Consider the following 19,978-nt stretch of genomic DNA (forward strand, 5'->3'; position numbering starts at 1 on the left):
CTGCTTTAGCTTCCATTATTATATGGTAGAAAGGTTACTAAACTAGGAAGCAGAAAGCCTGGGATCTAATAGTGGCTCTGCCTTTAATTAGCAGACTGCTTTTAGCTAGGCAGATCACTTCTTTTGGGTTTCTATTTCCTTATCTGTACAATGAGATGATTGTAATAGATATTAACAAGGCCCATTCCAGTTATAAGGTTTTATCATTCTGTAATTTGGAATTCAATTACCCACACTTATCTTCCTATAAATTTTAAATTATTCTGCCTTGGTTTCAGGGACCTGACATCTGTAAGCCACTACCCTGTCAGGTTAAATTTTATTTTGACATGTTACTTAGATTTGAAAATGAGCTTTCCCTGTGGATATTCTGGAGCACTTATTTGGGTATTAGTGGAGCACTAACTAGTTATGCAGTGTTTTAAATACATGAATTTTATTAAATGTTGATAAAGTTATTATTCAAAATCTGAACTGGGAAATTTCTGTTTTAAATTGTTCCACTGAATGAACTTTCCAAGCCCCAGTACCAGTTGAGTTATCCAGAAACACTTCATGTGGCACTTTTCCATCCTGAAAAAATGACTATTCCTCGTCCAGTATTCTTTTGAACCTGTGCGATAGTAACCTTATGGATAAGAAAAAAGGGAGAGAATGAATGGTTGCAATGTTAACACTCATTCTGGGGGTGTGTGGGATAACTTGTGGATGGTCAGCTCCATATCTGGATTCTAAAGTGGAGTCATCGCAGTGTCTTTTAGTGGGAGGTACAAAAGGGGGTATCATAATGAAGCTAACTTTCTAAGTAAGTCAAGGAAAAGTTAAAGGCATCATCAGTTAAAAACAAAATAAAACACATTATATGTTTCTGCAGCATTCATATTTTCTCTGGAAATCAAAATTAATCCTTTTCTATAAGTAACTCAAATGGCAGCCAGTGAGTAGAAATTTTAACTTTCATCTGCATACCAATGATTGCACCATTTCAGCATTTCAGATGTGCCTGATGTTGTTATGGAGATACTGAGCTTTCTTTTTTTGAGAGAACAAAAACATGTGATGGTTAAAAAGAAAAAAAAAAAACTCTAGCACAAGTTGGCTTGTAATTGTTTATTGTTTTCTGTGTAAGTCATAAACCATTACTGCATATGCTCATATTCCATTATATGGAAATGATATGGAACAAAAAGTATACAAAAGATTTTGTTCCAGTCTCTCAAGATAATCTTCAAAAAAGGAAAAAGAATATATTTTTATGTAAATATAAAATAAGCACATGTCAAAGATTTTATTTAACTTATTAATTAATGGGAAACCCAGTAAGAATGTTATTAAAGAATTCATGCAAAGATCTCTAAGGTTCTGGTCATCACTGAAATATTGATTCTATAATTCATTAGGATGCTAAAAACAATTTAAAAACTACTTTAGAGAGGAGCTAAGATGGTGGCATAGAGAAGAGTGGAAGACTGTTAGTCCCCCCCAGAACAATTCATAAATGACCAAAAAACTAGTAAATAACCTGAAATAACTGTAGGGAGACAAATGTGACTGTCCACTCATCATCCACCAACCTGAATTGGGAGGAATGCCTGAGAGCGCAGCATACAATCTGTAAGTAAAAACTGCGGATCCGTGCTGAGAGCCGAGAGCCCCCTCCCTCACGAAGCCTCGCGGTGCTAGAGAGCAGAACTCTCCAAATAAGCGAGTGGACCTCAGCCCAGATCCAACTGGGGTTTTAATATTAACCACTCAATACAGACAGCAAATCCCCAAGAAGCACATAGAGGCTTTTGGTGACAACTGACCTTGGGAGAGTCGGGGGACATATCTGTCTCATGACGGGGAGCCCAAAGGATCGGGTGCTATCTCTGGCTGATGGGTGAATCTGGGAGCTTTCTGTCCCTTTCTCTCTCTGTGGAGAAAACCTCAGCCATTTTCAGCCCGCAGCGCTTTGCAGTAAAGAAAGCCTCAGCCATTTTAAAATGAAAACACTTTGATAAGCAGAGTCAGAGAAACAGAGAACTTACTGATATGCAGATGACCTCTCTGGAGGGGGCATTGCTTCCCAAGAGGAAAGGGAGGGGCCCAGCTCTACTGTCTGCCTTACTGGAACCAGACCCCAAAGCCTGGGGGAGGAGAGCCACAGGCCACACCCTCTTACACCAGCCGCTGACAGGCTGACAGGTGTACCTGCTGGGCAGAAAAGCACAGATGTGTCAGTCCTCTAAGAAAAACCATCAGGGAAACTGGATACTGAATATTTCCTCCTTCTGTGACCTGAGCCTGTTCTCATCTGGGAAAACCTAATTGGGGTGGCCTAGGAGGTCAGATGCCTAGCCAACAGAAAACTACAACCTACACTAAGAAAAACAAAGTTATGGCCCAGTCAAAGGAACAAACGTACACTTCAACTGAGATATAGGAATTTAAACAACTAATGCTAAATCAATTCAAAAAGTTTAGAGAAGATTTCGCAAAAGAGATAAAGGCTGTAAAGAATACACTGGGCACCCAAACTCATCTACAGATTCAATGCAATCCCAATCAAAATTCCAACAACCTACTTTGCAGACTTGGAAAAGCTAGTTATCAAATTTATTTGGAAAGGGAAGATGCCTCGAATTGCTAAAGACACTTTAAAAAAGAAAAACGAAGTGGGAGGACTTACACTCCCTGACTTTGAAGCTTATTATAAAGCCACAGTTGCCAAAACAGCATGGTACTGGCACAAAGATAGACATATAGATCAATGGAATCGAATTGAGAATTCAGAGATAGACCCTCAGATCTATGGCCGACTGATCTTTGATAAGGCCCCCAAAGTCACCGAACTGAGCCATAATGGTCTTTTCAACAAATGGGGCTGGGAGAGTTGGATATCCATATCCAAAAGAATGAAAGAGGACCCCTACCTCACCCCCTACACAAAAATTAACTCAAAATGGACCAAAGATCTCAATATAAAAGAAAGTACCATTAAACTCCTAGAAGATAATGTAGGAAAACATCTTCAAGACCTTGTATTAGGAGGCCACTTCCTAGACTTTACACCCAAAGCACAAGCAACAAAAGAGAAAATAGATAAATGGGAACTCCTCAAGCTTAGAAGTTTCTGCACCTCAAAGGAATTTCTCAAAAAGGTAAAGAGGCAGCCAACTCAATGGGAAAAAATTTTTGGAAACCATGTATCTGACAAAAGACTGATATCTTGCATATACAAAGAAATCCTACAACTCAATGACAATAGTACAGACAGCCCAATTATAAAATGGGCAAAAGATATGAAAAGACAGTTCTCTGAAGAGGAAATACAAATGGCCAAGAAACACATGAAAAATGTTCAGCTTCACTAGCTATTAGAGAGATGCAAATTAAGACCACAATGAGATACCATCTAACACCGGTTAGAATGGCTGCCATTAAACAAACAGGAAACTACAAATGCTGGAGGGGATGTGGAGAAATTGGAACTCTTATTCATTGTTGGTGGGACTGTATAATGGTTCAGCCACTCTGGAAGTCAGTCTGGCAGTTCCTTAGAAAACTAGAGATAGAGCTACCATTCGATCCAGCGATTGCACTTCTCGGGATATACCCGGAAGATCGGAAAGCAGTGACACGAACAGATATCTGCACGCCAATGTTCATAGCAGCATTATTCACAATTGCCAAGAGATGGAAACAACCCAAATGTCCATTAACAGATGAGTGGATAAATAAAATGTGGTATATACACACGATGGAATACTACGCGGCAGTAAGAAGGAACGATCTGGTGAAACATATGACAACATGGATGAACCTTGAAGACATAATGCTGAGCGAAATAAGCCAGGCACAAAAAGAGAAATATTATATGCTACCACTAATGTGAACTTTGAAAAATGTAAAACAAATGGTTTATAATGTAGAATGTAGGGGAACTAGCAGTAGAGAGCAATTAAGGAAGGGGGAACAATAATCCAAGAAGAACAGATAAGCTATTTAACGTTCTGGGGATGCCCAGAAATGACTATGGTCTGTTAATTTCTGATGGATGTAGTATGAACAAGTTCACTGAAATGTTGCTATAGTATGTAACTTTCTTGGGGTAAAGTAGGAACATGTTGGAAGTTAAGCAGTTATCTTAGGTTAGTTGTCTTTTTCTTACTCCCTTGCTATGGTCTCTTTGAAATGTTCTTTTATTGTATGTTTGTTTTCTTTTTAACTTTTTTTTTCATACAGTTGATTTGAAAAAAGAAGGGAAAGTTAAAAAAAAAAAAAAAAGAAAAAGAAAAAAGACAAACAAGGAAAAAAAAAAACAAAAAACGATGTAGTGCCCCCTTGAGGAGCCTGTGGAGAATGCAGGGGTATTCGCCTACCCCACCTCCATGGTTGCTAACATGACCACAGACATAGGGGACTGGTGGTTTGATGGGTTGAGCCCTCTACCATAAGTTTTACCCTTGGGAGGACGGTTGCTGCGGAGGAGAGGCTAGGCCTCCCTGTATTTGTGCCTGGGAGTCTCCTCCTGAGTGCCTCTTTGTTGCTCAGATGTGGCCCTCTCTCTCTGGCTAAGCCAACTTGAAAGGTGAAATCACTGCCCTCCCCCCTATGTGGGATCGGACACCCAGGGAAGTGAATCTCCCTGGCAACGTGGAATGTGACTCCCGGGGAGGAATGTAGACCCGGCATCGTGGGATGGAGAACATCTTCTTGACCAAAAGGGGGATGTGAAAGGAAATGAAATAAGCTTCAGTGGCAGAGAGATTCCAAAACGAGCCGAGAGGTCACTCTGGTGGGCACTCTTACGCACACTTTAGACAACCTTTTTTAGGTTCTAAAGAATTGGGGTAGCTGGTGGTGGATACCTGAAACTATTGGACTACAACCCGGAACCCATGAATCTCGAGGACAGTTGTATAAAAGTGTAGCTTATGAGGGGTGACAGTGGGATTGGGAATGCCATGGGGACCAGACTCCACTTTGTCTAGTTTATGGATCGATGTGTAGAAGGGTAGGGGAGGCAAGCAAACAGACAAAGGTACCTAGTGTTCTTTTTTGCTTCAATTGCTCTTTTTTCACTCTAATTATTATTCTTGTTATTTTTGTGTGTGTGCTAATGAAGGTGTCAGGGATTGATTTGGGTGGTGAATGTACAGCTATGTGATGGTACTGTAAACAATCGAAAGTACAATTTGTTTTGTATGACTGCGTGGTATGTGAATATATCTCAATAAAATGATGATTAAAAAAAAAAAAAAAAAAAAAAAAAAAAAAAGAATACACTGGGCATACGTAAAGCAGAAATTGAAAGTTCAAAAAAACAACTAGTAGAATCTATGGAAGTGAAACGCACGACAGAAGAGACGAAAGACAAAATGGAAACATACAACAGCAGATCTCAAGAGGCAGAAGAAAACACTCAGGAACTAGAGAACAAACACCTGAAAGCCTACATGCAAGGGAGCAGATGGAGAAAAGAATGAAAAAATATGAGCAACATCTCTGGGAACTTAAGGATGAAACAAAGTACAATAATGTATGTATCATTGGTGTCCCAGAAGGAGAAGAGAAGAGAAGAGGGACAGAAGCAATAATAGAGGAAATAATCAAGGAAAATTTCCCATCTCTTATGAAAGACATAAAATTATAGATCCAAGAAGTGCAGCATACTCCAAACAGAATAGATCTGAATAGGCCTATGCCAAGACAGTTAATAATAAGATTATCAAATGTCAAAGACAGAGAGAATCCTAAGAGCAGCAAGAGAAAAGCAATCCATTACATACAAAGGAAGCTTAATAAGACTATGTGCGGATCTGTCAGCAGAAACCATGGAGGCAAGAAGGAAGTGGTGTGATATATTTAAGATACTGAAAGAGAAAAACCGCCAACCAAGAATCCTATATCCAGCAAAGCTGTCCTTCAAATATGAGGGAGAGCTCAAAATATTTTCTGACAAATAGACAATGAGAGACTTTGTGAACAAGACACCCGCCCTACAGGAAATACTAAAGGGAGCACTACAGAGTGATAGGAGAAGACAGGAGTGCATGGTTTGGAACACAATTTTGGGAGATGGTAGCACAGCAATGTAAGTACACTGAACAAAGAAAACTATGAATCTGGTTGAGAGAGGAAGGTTGGAAGCTTGTGAGACACCAGAAGAAAGGAGGAAATGTAAAGACTGGGGACTGTGTAACTCGGTGAAACATAGAGTGTTCAACAATTGTGATAAAATGTAAATATGTTCTTTCACGAGTGAGAACAAGTGAATGTCAACCTTGCAAGATGTTAAAAATGGAGAGGCATTGGGGGAGAAATGCAATCAATGTAAACTAGAGACTGTAACTAACAGAATCACTGTATTATGCTTCCTTTAATGTAACAAAGGCGGTATACCAAGGTAAATGCAGATATAAGAGAGGGGGATAGGGTAGGCATGTTAGACACTTGATATTGGTGGTGTTGTCTGACTCTTTACTTTGATTTGAGGTTATTTTTCCTTTTGCTGCTTCCTAGCTGTCATTGTTTTTTTCCTCTTTCTTTTGCCTCTCTACCTTCTTTGACTTTCCCTCCTGCCTTGTGGAAGAAATGTAGATGCCCCTATATATATAGTGGTGAAGGTGGTGAACACATAAATATGTGACCATATAGAGAACCATCGATTGTTTACTTAGGATGGAATGTATGGTGTGTGAACAAAACCATCTTAAAAAAAAAAAATGGGTTGATGACAAAACCTCGAGGGCAATATACTGAGTGAAATAAGCCAGACACATAAGGACAAATATTGCAGGGTCTCACTGATAGGAATTAATTATAATATGTAAACTCATAGACATGAAATATAAGGTACCAAGATATAGGACGAGGCTTAAGAATGGGGAGCGGTTGCTTAGTATGAGCAGGATGTTCAACTAGGATGAACTTAAATGTTTGTAAATGAACAGAGGTGTCAGTAGCAAGATATAAGAATAACTAACAGTGCCAAATGGTGCGTGAATGAGGTGGAAAGGGGAAGCTCAGAGTCATGTATGTCACCAGAAGGAAAGTTGGAGGTCAAAAGATGGGAATGTATAAAACTGAATCCTATGGTGGGCAATGTCCATGATTAACTGTACAAATATTAGAAATCTCTTCCATGAACCAGAACAAATCTATGACAATACAATTAGAAGTTAATAATAGAGGGGCACATAGGGAAGAAATATATACTATTGCAAACTATATACTACAGTTAGTAGTATTTCAGCGTTCTTTCATAAACAGTAACAAGTGTACTATACCAACACTACAAGTCAGCAATTGAGGGGGGTTGGTTAGGGATATGGGAGGATTTGAGTTTCCTTTTCTTTCTTTCTTTCTTTTTTTTTTTCTTTTTTCATCTTTCACTTTATTTCTTGTCTGGAGTAATGAAAAGCTTCTAAAAATTGAACAAAAATTAAGTGTGGTGATGGATGCACAGCTGTGTGAGGGTACCAGGGACAACTGATTGTGCACTTTGGATCTTTGGATAATTTTATGGTATCTGAACAATCCCAATAAAAATTAAAAAGGAAAAAAAATGAATCAAAAAAATTAAAAAAAAAACTGCTTTAAATTAGTCAACATGGTTTTGAAAACCACACTTTCTCTCCTGTCTTGTATAATCCACTAGAGTTACTATTTTAGAATGAACCTCTTATCACTATTGTGCTTTCATTTCTGCATTCAGATTGTCTTTGGGAATAGTCATTCATTTATTCTGCTTGAACACCTGCTATTTATCAGACATGCACAAGATGTCGAGGAAACTAATTAAATAAGACCCAATTCCTGCCTTCAGACACCTCTCTTCATTTAATAATCATACTTAAGATTATGATGGTTTAGTAGAGCACAGAAATTCTGCCATGGAGGGCTATGAAACACTTAGATGAGTTAACTAAGAAACTGTAAATTCTATTTCCAGAGAAGCAATTTACAAAACCTTAATATGAATTTTACGAGAAAGTTTAGAGAAAACTACTTGAATACAGCAGAATAAAATAGGATGATCCTTTGAATTTATTATCTTTTATTAGTAGTAATTTGGAATATTTTTTAGTATTCTATTTTAATTTATCTATTGGCCTTCTGGGCTATATTTCTTTGTAATATTTTTTAGTGCTTGCTCTAAGATTTCCAATATACATTCCTAATATTTCACAGTCTCCTTAAAGATAATATTTTATCACTTAAAGGAAAATGTAGAAACTTTACAGCTATATCAGTCTCTTTACTCTCCCCCATTTATGTTATAATTGTCTGATATATTATACCTACGTACATTGAAAATCCCACCAGATAAGATTTAATCCTTGCTTTCAACACTCTTACATAGTTTAAATAACTGAAGAGGGCAAAAATTTAAGTGTTTTTATTTACTCAGGTAATTATCATAACCAGTTCTCTTTCTTCATTCCCAAAGTTCAAAGTTTCCCTCTGGTGTCATTTTCCTTCAGCCTTAAGAATTTCCTTTACTATTTCTTTGACAGCAGGTCTGTTGGCAATGAATCCTCTTAGTTTTCCTTCATCTGAAAATTTCTTTTTTTTTTTTTCTTTTTGCTTGATATATTTTGGGTTGACATTTCTTTCAGCATTTCAAATAAATTGTTCCACTATATTCTGTCTTCTATGGTTTCTGAGAGGAAATCCATGGTCATTCCAATCAATATTTCCCTATATGTAATGTGTTGTTTTTCTTTATCTGTTTTCAAGATTTTGTTCTTTATCTTTGGTTTTTTGTAGATTGATTCTGATGTGTCTGGGGCTTTGTCTCTTTGGATTTATCCTATTTTGGATTCTCTGAGCTTCTTGACTTTGTAACTTTGTTTTTTGTTGTTTTTTGTTTGTTTTGTTTTGTTTTTACTAAATTTTTAGATGTATTGGCTATTATTTCTTCAAATATTTTTGTGCCAATCTCTTTCTGCTCTCCTTCTGGGACTCCAATGTTAAACTTTTTGATATTGTCCCACCAATCCCTGAGACTGTCTTCATTTTTTTAATCTGCTTTTTCTCTGTGTTCTTCTGATTGGATAATTTCTATTCAATTTTTCAGGTTTAAATTTTCCACTTGGTACTTTTTTGTGGTTTCTATTTTTCTTCAAGTGGGTTTATCTGTGCATCATGAAACATAGTTATAATAGCTTCTTAAAATCTTAAATGCCTGTGTCACTGCCACACAGCCTTCCCCTCCAGCCACCCCCTTCTATAAGCCAAAGCCAGGAGAGAAAAAAGAGAAATTAAAACAAAAGCAGAATTTCTACCACACTCTTGGAACCATGGGGGCTTCATTTCCCAGACAGGGCTTCTGTTGGAGTTTTGCCTATGTCCTTACCTGTGGGCAGTCCTTCCTGTGGAGCTTCATGACTAGGGCCTGCCTCTAGTCAAAGCTTCTAGATGAAAAAGAAATAGAAATCCAAGAAACTGAACTGTATGAGTCATGGCTACAAGTTTGACTCCCCTCCCCAACCGTGTTGTTCTTGCGTAATTTTCAGAGTCCTCAGGTAGTTGTTTTTGTATTTTTCTCAGCATTTTTAATTGTGATCAAATGAGAGTTAAGCTGTAGTGAGCTTACTCCAATTTGACTGTTACCAAAAGTTCTGTAATTAAAAAAAGAAAAATTCTAGTCCATTAAATGGGACCTGGTTTTCTGAGAAACTTAATGCAGTATTTCCTCCAAAAGTGATGCCTTTGTATCTGTGAACACAGATCAGTTAAGTATATTGTAATGAATATTTAGTGCCTCCAGGGAGATGTCAACATTAACTTGATTCTACCCTGTCGCCACTAAGCAAAGAACATGTCCAGTACTCAAAGGGTGGCAATCTGTTCTTGCTGTGTGTTCCTTAGGGCTTTCCCGTCGTATATTATCAAATCAAATTAGAAGAAATTCTGTGAAATTCATTTCTCCTTTAATCACCCTACCTTCCCCAGCACATTAGTGTATTTATATGTATATGTACATATATGTATATATTTATACTTAAATATACATATAAATTATATATACATATATATGTATAAACAAATTTCTATATGACATGTTTCCTAGAATAGATGAGAAATGGAATCTGTATCTATACCTATACCTGTATCTATTTTAGAAAACCTAAACAAAATTAAAATGACATAAATTGCTTGTAATTTTGAAAATATTGATAATAAAGTATATACTCTCCAATCTGCATAATATAGTGATCTTAACGTGTATATGAAGCTCTGTTTTATGCCCATAATTTAAAACTGGCACATGACTTAAAGACTAAATTATCAAACTTGAATGTTTTATGTCTGTTCATATTAATAATCACTTCAAATGATTTTCCATGTGGTCCAAGTAGATAATGCATCTGTGAGTTAGCAGGTTTCCTTAAAAATTCTTAAAATAATGTTGCAAGGGGCTTTTTCATGCCCTTCCCACCTGGAGCAACCTCTAACAGAAATAAGGTCTTCTGCCAGTACTTTTCTATGTAGCAGCTGCTGAGAATTGGCAATTCTCAGTTAAATAAAGATGTATGTAGTCGTTTTTAACATAATCGTATTAGTTGTGTTTATAAATATTTAAAAATTGGTATTTGTTTTGTTTAAGGTAATAGAGTCCAGATTTGAAATTGCCTCATATCTTGACTACGCAGCCCAAGGCAGCCTCAAAAAATCATTTTTCTTCTTGTTTGTTTGGGGCTTTTTGTTTGTTTTTGAAGAAATGGCTGTGCCATCTGGTCAATTGTGAAGGAGTTGAACCATTCTGAGGAAATTTCAGTAACCCCCACACTTCCTCAGTATACAGTCAGTTCAGTGTCTTATTACTCATTAATGTGTGCTAGGAACTACCAAAGAAGCTAATGTGAAAACAATTGTTTCTGCCCTCTTGCAACTTCTTTACGTTACTGTAATTTTTCAAGCATCTAATGCAGCATATATACAGACATTATTGCTGATTAAAATTTTTATCACAAACTGAAGAATCAAGTAATAACACACTTTTCTGCAGGACAGAAAAGTCCAAGATATGACACCTTTAGTGAGGAATACTTTCTGCGTTCTCAAGTTTTATATATGTTACAGATATGACATCCTGAGTTGTAATCCCACCTCTGTGTCTGTGGGCAAGTTATTTAAACTCTCTAAGCTTCAGTCCTTATCTATAATTTGAGGATAATGCTAGTAACCACCTCCTAGGATCGATACGTGGATTAAATGATAATATGTGAAGTTCCTAGCAAAGTGTGTGGCACAGAGCTCAATGAATATTAATATTATTGTTGTTGCTTTTGTTGTTATTGTTAATACTTCTAATATATGGATGTATCTGGCAAAAAAATTCACCTAATTTCAGTGCAATTATAGCTTTTGTGCAGTTTGAAATTTTTCAGTTACAGTAATTGGCTTCTTTACTCTTTCATGAATAGGACTGCAGAAAATATGCCAAAGACATTTGAGTAAACCAACAGTTGGAAAGCCATAAACTGGCTTCTTACACCTCATAAATCATATCTTGATTTCATTTAGCTATTGTGACTTTAAGAAAAGGATTGAATTACATGTCTCTTTAGAATTAACGGTTTTGCTAATATCCCTGGAAAGGTTTAGAATTAACCTGTGACTCTAATGTCATAATGATCGCAACTTGAACATTTATCTGAAAATTTAGCTGCTAAGAACACTTCTTGCTGCCCAATGATGTGAAATGAAATTATTACTTTGACAGCAATCAGCAAGTAGGTAGGTCTCTTATGTGAGAGGCACTCTAGTGCATTGCTCAGGGAGAACTGTGGTGAGAAGATTCAATAAAAAGTGACCCAGTTGTCTTTTAGTCTCCTTTTCTCTAAAATGGGTATAATAGTGACTGGTTTTAATCCTTCAGTAGTTCACTCTGAGCTCATAATGAGATAATATTTATAAAATGCCTTGGAATATGAAGCATTATTAAACTGTAGATTGGGACTTTATTAGTAGTAGTAAAGAAAGCTTAATAGATCCTCCTTTTTGGACATGCAGATAAGATTAGTGTCCTGGCCTTTGTGACATCCATTTATCCAATATATACTTACTGATTGAATGAAAAATTCAATCATTAGTGATTCAAATGAAATTGAATGAAAAGTGGGGGGTATCATTTACAGGTACTGATTGCCTTTCAGGTACCTCTCCTCGGCAGAGAAGAGATTTGCAGTTGGGGTTAAGTTGATCTTGCTTGGATATGTGACCACATGTGTTTTTCTGGACAGCACTCTGTGTTTACTTGCACTAAATTTTAATCAAAGATTGTTCTGTAAAATAATCTGAAACCTACATTAGAATTTTATGTGATAACAACCAAATAGGAATTAGATCAAGAACACCACAGAGGGAAGCGAAATGAAACAAAATAAAGTTTCAGTGGCTGAGAGATTTCAAATGGGGTCAAGAGATCACTCTGGAGGGCGTTTTTGTGCATTATATAGATATCCCTTTTTAGTTTTTAGTGTATTGGAAGAGCTAAAAGGAAATACCTGAAACTATCAAACTGCAACCCAGTAGCCTTGATTCTTGAAGATGATTGCATAACTATGTAGCTTATATGGTGTGACAGTGTGATTGTGAAAATCTTGTGGCTCACACTCCCTTTATCCAGTGTATGGACAGATGAGTAGAAAAATGGGGACAAAAACTAAATGAAAACTAAGGTGGGATGGGGGGATGGAATGCTTTGAGTGTTCTTTTTCACTTATTTTTATTGTTTTTGCAGTAAGGAAAATGTCCAAAAATTGATGGGGTGATTAATACACAACTCTGTGATGGTACTGTGAACAGTTGATTGTACACTGTAGATGATTGTATGGTATGTGAATATGTCTCAATAAAACTGAATTTAAAAAAAGAACACCACAGAACAACAGAGAAAATAAATTAAAAGGAATTCATTGAAATGATATTTCACATATCATTAGCTTTATTAAGTGGAAAGAGTACACTTCCTTCTAGCAAGAGTTGGAAGATTTAATGCTGAAAGAAAGAGCCAATGGACACAGATAGACATCTTAATTGCCACTTTTATCCCTTCCTCTTTTCTGTTCTTATGGGCTGTAAACCTCGGATTACAAAACAGGGAATCTCCTCTTCTCATCTTAATAGGTACAATACAGAGCAGGGGAAGAAGTGCTTATGGAGTTAGCCAAATGCCTGGATATCCACAAGCTGATGGTGGCACTTACCTTTGCATCCAGAGCAATATAGAAATGGTTTCTTAGTTGATTTTGCTGCTGGAGTATGCTTATAACTTATAACAGGTCATAGAAGACTTCATGAAAGAAGGAACAAAATATATAGCCTGTTATTTCTTCAAAGAAAAAATCAGTAGGTCTTCTGAACTTTCTGGAACAGATGAAATGGAGTCATAAGTAAACCTTTGAGGATATTTGCAGTGCTACATTGTACAAGTGTTTATTTTGTGCTTCTGAGGAGTTTGGGTATTATCAGAGAGAAAACTTAGCTCAATATGACATCAAAGCAAAAAGTTACTGGAAATATGAGTTTATAATAATAGTTTAGGAAGAAATATTTTAACTATATGTCATCAGTAATGCTAACATTAGTGTCAATAGGCTTGGGGATTGAAGCATGATGTAATTTCAGAAGTTATTGTTAATATTGGGCAAGTAAAAATGAGCGTTCATTACCCAGGATTGCAAGCAGCAACAGGCTGAGATTAATGCAGCAAGAAGCTAACAATAGGAGTAGGATAACTGATACACTACTTGCTTGATGGAATAAAAAAAGAAAACCATGGTTAAAATGAGGTATACCAAAACCCAATTAATCAAAAGTTTATCTGTTATGCCCCAAATTTCAATTAATAAGATTTTTTTTCCAGTAGCACAAGTTTATAGGAGCTCTTCACCATGGGAAAATTGAGTTTCCTTGATAGTGCTCCATATTTGTTAGCTTTCATTTTCTACAGAACTGTAAAAGACAATGGTATCATGAGGAAATTGAATCAAAGGCCAAAAAACTTACTGTGACTATAGTTACTTACTTCTCCCTCCCAATAAGCTTTGCCTGGAACTGCCCAGGGAAGATAACAACAATTGGGCTGACTTCTCTTTTTGCCTTTTCTCAGTAATCCATTTCTACAAGTACTCACAAGCACAAACATGACCAAGAGAAAGCAGAAGAAGCATGATTATCAACTCCACTGTAAACCTGTAGTTGATAAAAATAACTGCTAGAGAGGAGAGGTAAGGGTGAGGAGGAAAATGATGTTGGTTTACAGTCTCATTGTAGCCTTCTTTATAATAGATATTTAGCTTTGAAATAAAAAAATTCTTATGGCAGTAGGCATTTTAAACTTTAGAGTTCTTTATTTTTATTGCAAAAAAAAAAATATTAAAACCTTTTGTCTCTATGATGGGTGGCACTTAGAAGTATCCAATGTAAAAGTAATTGACTTCATTATGTTTTCAGTGTTACATCAGTCTAAAAAGAAGAAATCACCATCACTGAAATCTTTGGAAAAATGTATTGTCTTTAGGACTAGTTAAATTCTCAACTTAGTTATGAAAAGAAATGTCCTGTGATATTTCACCATGAAATGAAGCAGAATAATAACAAATCTTACAAACTCTGAAGCATTCAGCTGTTCTGTGTAAGCTTGGAAAACATAAATTTTTTGATAAGTAGAAGATTGCAAAAAAATTGAGTTCAATTCAAAGTTTCATTTTGGGTCAGCTGTACTGAATCATGTTATATTTTATTTAATTCAAATGGTAACCAGAAACATACTTAACTCTATGAATGTTTGCTGAAAAAAAAAAAATAGTAAGTATCACTACAAAAGATCACTTTTATCAGATTCAGTGAAAACCCTCCTAAGCAGTTAAGTGAAACTAAGATTTTTGTAAAGAAGAGCAAAGTAATGTACAAGCACAGTGAATACAATCTAAATCAAGTATTTATGAAAGGCATTTCCTTCATCTCTCTGAGAACTGAGTTGGGGCTTTCTGAGTGTTCCTTGTGACATAATGTAAGTATTTTCTTTTGAAGACCAGGTCAACTCAGAAGAAAAACAAATACTGCAACTTTGTCGATACAAGTGTCTTATAAATGAGTTCTGACTCACTCTGAGTAATATTTATGACTAAGAACAGTTTTGTCATTTATTCTGACTCATTTCCCACCCTCTGTTACTCCTCACAAAATATGATTTTCTCCTGTTTCTTAGGCTTAGAGACAACAGCATAAATGTGCTCATCCACATCGGCAGGAGCTTATTCTTTCTGAGAGCTCCCTGTGTTTGAAGAAATAGACATTTACTAAGTATGGAGAAGAAAGCTGTTAACAAAGTCTGGAAGAGTTTCCAGTAGGAAGCAGTCATCCCTATTTGTCAATCCATTTATATTCTATTCACTGACTCCTTTAATCCTAGTTTATCTGGTGCTTTCCCAGGTATATTGACCCTGGGGAATATGTAATATGAATCCTATTTTCTAGACCTGATGATGGAATTAAAGAGAACTTAAATTGAAAACAGTATAGGAAGTACAGAAGTCATGGCCCTTGTCACCTAAGCATTCGAGCAGAAGTGACTACGTGGTGACTTGTGAACCTGGGCTGTTTCTCTTGGACTGTGACATACCTTTCTGCTATTACTGCTGCTTCATATAACCACGTGATTGCAGGCATGTCCAAAGTAGAGATTTTAAGCCAAAACTGGGAGGGGAGCCGCCAGCCCTGCCATAGCATTTAATGTTCACCAACTGTGCAACCTGTATTTTCCTGGTGGTTCCTAATTTTCAGTTATTCTGTCCTATCAGCCCTATAATACACTTGTGCTTTTTAAACCAGTTGTCCTAATATTTTGTTGGGAGTCATTGAAAATTTAGCTTCCTTAGATAGATTTCTTAGACTTCTACAGTTCTGTTAATTTCTGATCTCTATTCTGCTTCCTACTCGGGCCAGTTTGTTTATTTTATCTCCCCAGGTAATTGCCCCAGGTCAGATTCAGGCTGAGTGCCAAAAGGCCAAGCCCTCTAACCTCCACCAAGAGAGACGCACCGGCGCAAAACCCACCTCTCCACCTGGAAAACACTCATTGACATTATCATAATTTGCTGTTCCCCAGTTTATATCTTGATGAGGCAAGACATCAAATATCTTTTCAGGTGCTTTTCCTTTCCCCTTTCATTCTTGTAAATGCTAGGTAAATAGTTCTATTTTGTCTTCAGCCCTGAATAACTTGTAGCTCCACATATCAGTATTTTTCCCACACATATGAAAAATTATATATGCTTAGAATCATCCTAAAAATACACTTGCCTCCTCTTCCAATAATTGATTCCAAGATTAAGACTGTCTATAATAAGCATTAGTTAGAGCTTATCATTTTAGAAATTTCCATAAGACTGATGCTTTCTCTAGTATTAAGGAAGGAGATGTAATAATTTGTCCTCTAAAGAAACTCAATTCCAGTTGCAATATTCTTTATGACAGTTTGACACGTATTACTCCAGTACTTAAAAATATGTATATATATACATATGTGTATATGTGTGTATGTGTGTTTATAGATAGGTTTTTTGCATAAATTGGATATACTAAACTTAGTGTCCTATTTTATTTACATAACAATAAATTTAGAAGCTCTTATGTATCAGCACATCAGATGTTCTTGATTCTTCTTAACAGCATAGTATTCTAAGCAGGAGTCATGGTAAAGTCATAATTTATTTTATCATTTCTCTAGAGATAGGTATTTAGTTTTATGTTTTTTGTTTTTTTTTTTTGCAGATTTTTAATATTTCAAATGATGTTGCAGTCAACTTCTTAGACATTTATCTTTGTATTCTTGTTTAAGTATTTCCTGGATATAGAGTTCTACAGATGTTCCTTCTGATTCCAAGGGTGTGGATATATAAAATTTTGATAGACATTCATTGCCGTCTCCCCATCCCCATACAAAACTACTGAATCTACACTCTTCTGTGCCACATATGGGAGCGTCCATTTCTCCTTCCTCTCCCCTCATACGAATATAATTAATCTCTTTTCATTCATGCTAACCTGATGAATGAAAAATTCTATTATTGTTTCAATTTGTATTTCCCTGGTTAATAGTGAGGCCAAGTAGATTTTTCCTATTTTTTTCATAAAGCAATAATCTCCAGAAGGATCGAATAGCTAAAGGTTAAAAAAAAAAAAACTTAAAAATGTTCAAGAAACTATAGGAAGATATGTAATTGCCTAAGGATGAATACATAAAAGTTAATAGATTTTTTCACTGCATATATAAAAAATTTGTGTGTGCAGAAAACATCATAATACAGTTAAAGACAAACTAACATATTGAGAGGAAATGTTTGCTACGTATGGGAAACAACATTAAAACCCAGGATATATAAAGAGCTCCTTCAAATCAGTAAGAAAAAGAGCCCAATAGAAAAATGGGCAAAACTATCTTTGTAGAAGAGGAAAACGGAATGGCCAATAACTGGTCTTTTTTTTTTAAAACTATTAACAATATAAAGTGGCTGCATTGTATCAGCACATGTAGATCTTCTTGACTCATTTAAACAATTGTATGGATTACCATTGTTTATTTTTACATTAATCTGTCAATAGATATCTAGGTTATTTTCTTTTTTTGTGTTATGATAAACAGTTCTATAAGGAATGTGTGTGTGTCTTACACACTTACCTGATGATTTCTTTGGAATAAATTCCTAGAAGTTAATTGGCTGGGTCAAGTGACATACATATTTAAAATCCATTACGAGTTATCAGATTTCCCTCCAGAGAAGCCTACCTACAATGGATGAAAGTGGGCCTTTCCTTACAAACCACCAACATAGGTATTAATAATTTTTTAGTCTTAGCCAGTCTGATAGTTGAAAAATTCTATCTTATTTTAAGAGATTTATTTCTTTGATTATTGCTAAGATTTATTTTATTTATTGCTAAGATTGTCATTTGTATTTTTAATGTTTATATGTCATTTGTTTTTCTTTTTTTATTAATTGCTTCTTTCCTTTACCCATTTTTCTGTTGGTATCTGTATTGATGTATATGAACTGTCCTTTTCTTTCACTGTCACATACATATGTTGCCTTTTTTTTCTTTTTTTGTTATTTTACTTTTAATTCTGTTCATGGTTTCCCTTGACAAATAAATTTTATGTGGTCGAATATGTCATTCTTTTATTTCTAGTTTGGGTGTCTTATTGTTTTTGTATAGTATAATAATGTACTTATGTTCCCTTAGTATACATTATCCTTATTCCTAGCCCCAGAAGGTATAGAAAATTGTATTTTTGAAATGCCGCAAGGAAAACAATTCTTCCAGCTCTCCAAGTTTGACTATGCAGCTCTTAGAACTTTTTTATTTATCATCCTAAGTTTTGCTTGACAGTTTTTTCTATATCATATTAATATTCTGACATCAATTTAATTCATTTCTCTTCATTATTGCTTAGTTACTTGTATTATATCTTAGATCATTAGTCTTTCTATAGATTATATTCACTTCAAAATAAAGGATTCTGTCTCTTCATTCAGGTCTGGCACAGTAGCACTTACTTACTGCTTCTTGATGATGGCTACATAGGTGAGATCCCAGAAATGACACTTCAGGTCCTGGCAGGTCATGTAACTCCTACAAACTGAGTATAGATCCTACAGCAACAAACTTTTGCCATCCTTTCACCAGACGTGACCATAATATTTAAAAGAGGGAATAGTATAGTGTTACTGTGTAATGGATCTACTATGCATATTCTCGCTGCTTTAAATTCACTGATCATATAAAAAGAGAAAAATGCAATAGCTCAGTGTTTGATCTTTACCACATAGATCTAACGTCATGATCAATTGCTTTCAGTATTTTCTTTGAAATCACATAAAGGTTCATGTGTGCCAAATTTCATAAGGATCACATGATAAGGTCAAGAAATACAAATTCCAAGGCAGAATTTATATGCCCGGTTCACATATGACAGTAATACTGTATAACCATATGTTGAATATAATACGCTGTATGCAAATGCTATTCTTGAAAGCAATCCAATCAAGAAAACCTAAAATAAATGACACTTTAATAATATACTTCAAATCAACTGAAAATGGGATAGATGGACTCTATGGCAAGAACATCCCTATAAAATTGACATTCAGAGGCCTCTAAAACAGAGAAAAAACAATCTTGAAACTGAAGAAAAACTGAATACTTAGAAGTTTTTTTTAAAAAAGCCTATTGCATTGTATGCCAAGATACAGCAATCGTTTTTAAAGAGCTTTTTCAATTAAAATCATGGATTGCCAAGCATTAAAAAGCAAATTCAGTTTTCCATCACCAATAGCTAAAAAACGTCTAGTACACAATAAATAGTACACATAAAAAGCAAAAATACACAGTGTTAAATAGAAAAATATTCAAGTTTTATTGATAATTGTGACTACTGAAAGATTAATGAATTTTTATCATTAACAACTATAGGGAAAGCTACTGAAGTTAACTTCAAAAGCCTAGCAATAAAAAGGGATTGTAGTGTCAGTAAAACTCTGAAACTGATCAAATAACCCCTAAGTAGCGCTAAACCACTGCATCTTTGAACATGTATATGACTTTCTTTGTAGCTAAAAGTTTGCCTTTTTTTTCTTTGTATCCAATATCATGTTTTAAAGATATCCAGCTCCTCAACTGTTAACAGCAGCTCACAGAGTACAGAAAATTTACCTCCACTAAAAGGTGATATGAGTTAAGATTTGAGATATCTTTTCCTCTTTGGCCTGGTTTTGAAAAACATATTTTCATCATTCCACCTTATACAGAAATAGTTTATCTTTCTGGTTACAAGTACATGTGTACAAACAAATGAATCAATGAAATTTGCATACAATTATTTAACCAATTTTTTCCTAATTTATCAGTTTGAACTCTTACACCAAAATGAGATATTTGTGTTATGATTGATGTTTTTATTTTCAATTTATCACTT

The 19,978-nt window shown here is 35.4% G+C and overlaps 1 protein-coding gene across 7 annotated transcripts in view; it reads left to right on the top strand.

The window, feature by feature from the left end:
- Positions 1 to 19,978, top strand: part of VPS13B (vacuolar protein sorting 13 homolog B) — a 1,017,676-nt gene that overhangs the window by 767,390 nt on the left and 230,308 nt on the right. The window lies entirely within an intron of this gene.

This window comes from Choloepus didactylus, chromosome 14 (assembly GCF_015220235.1).
Source record: "Choloepus didactylus isolate mChoDid1 chromosome 14, mChoDid1.pri, whole genome shotgun sequence".
Taxonomy (NCBI): Eukaryota; Metazoa; Chordata; class Mammalia; order Pilosa; family Megalonychidae; genus Choloepus; species Choloepus didactylus.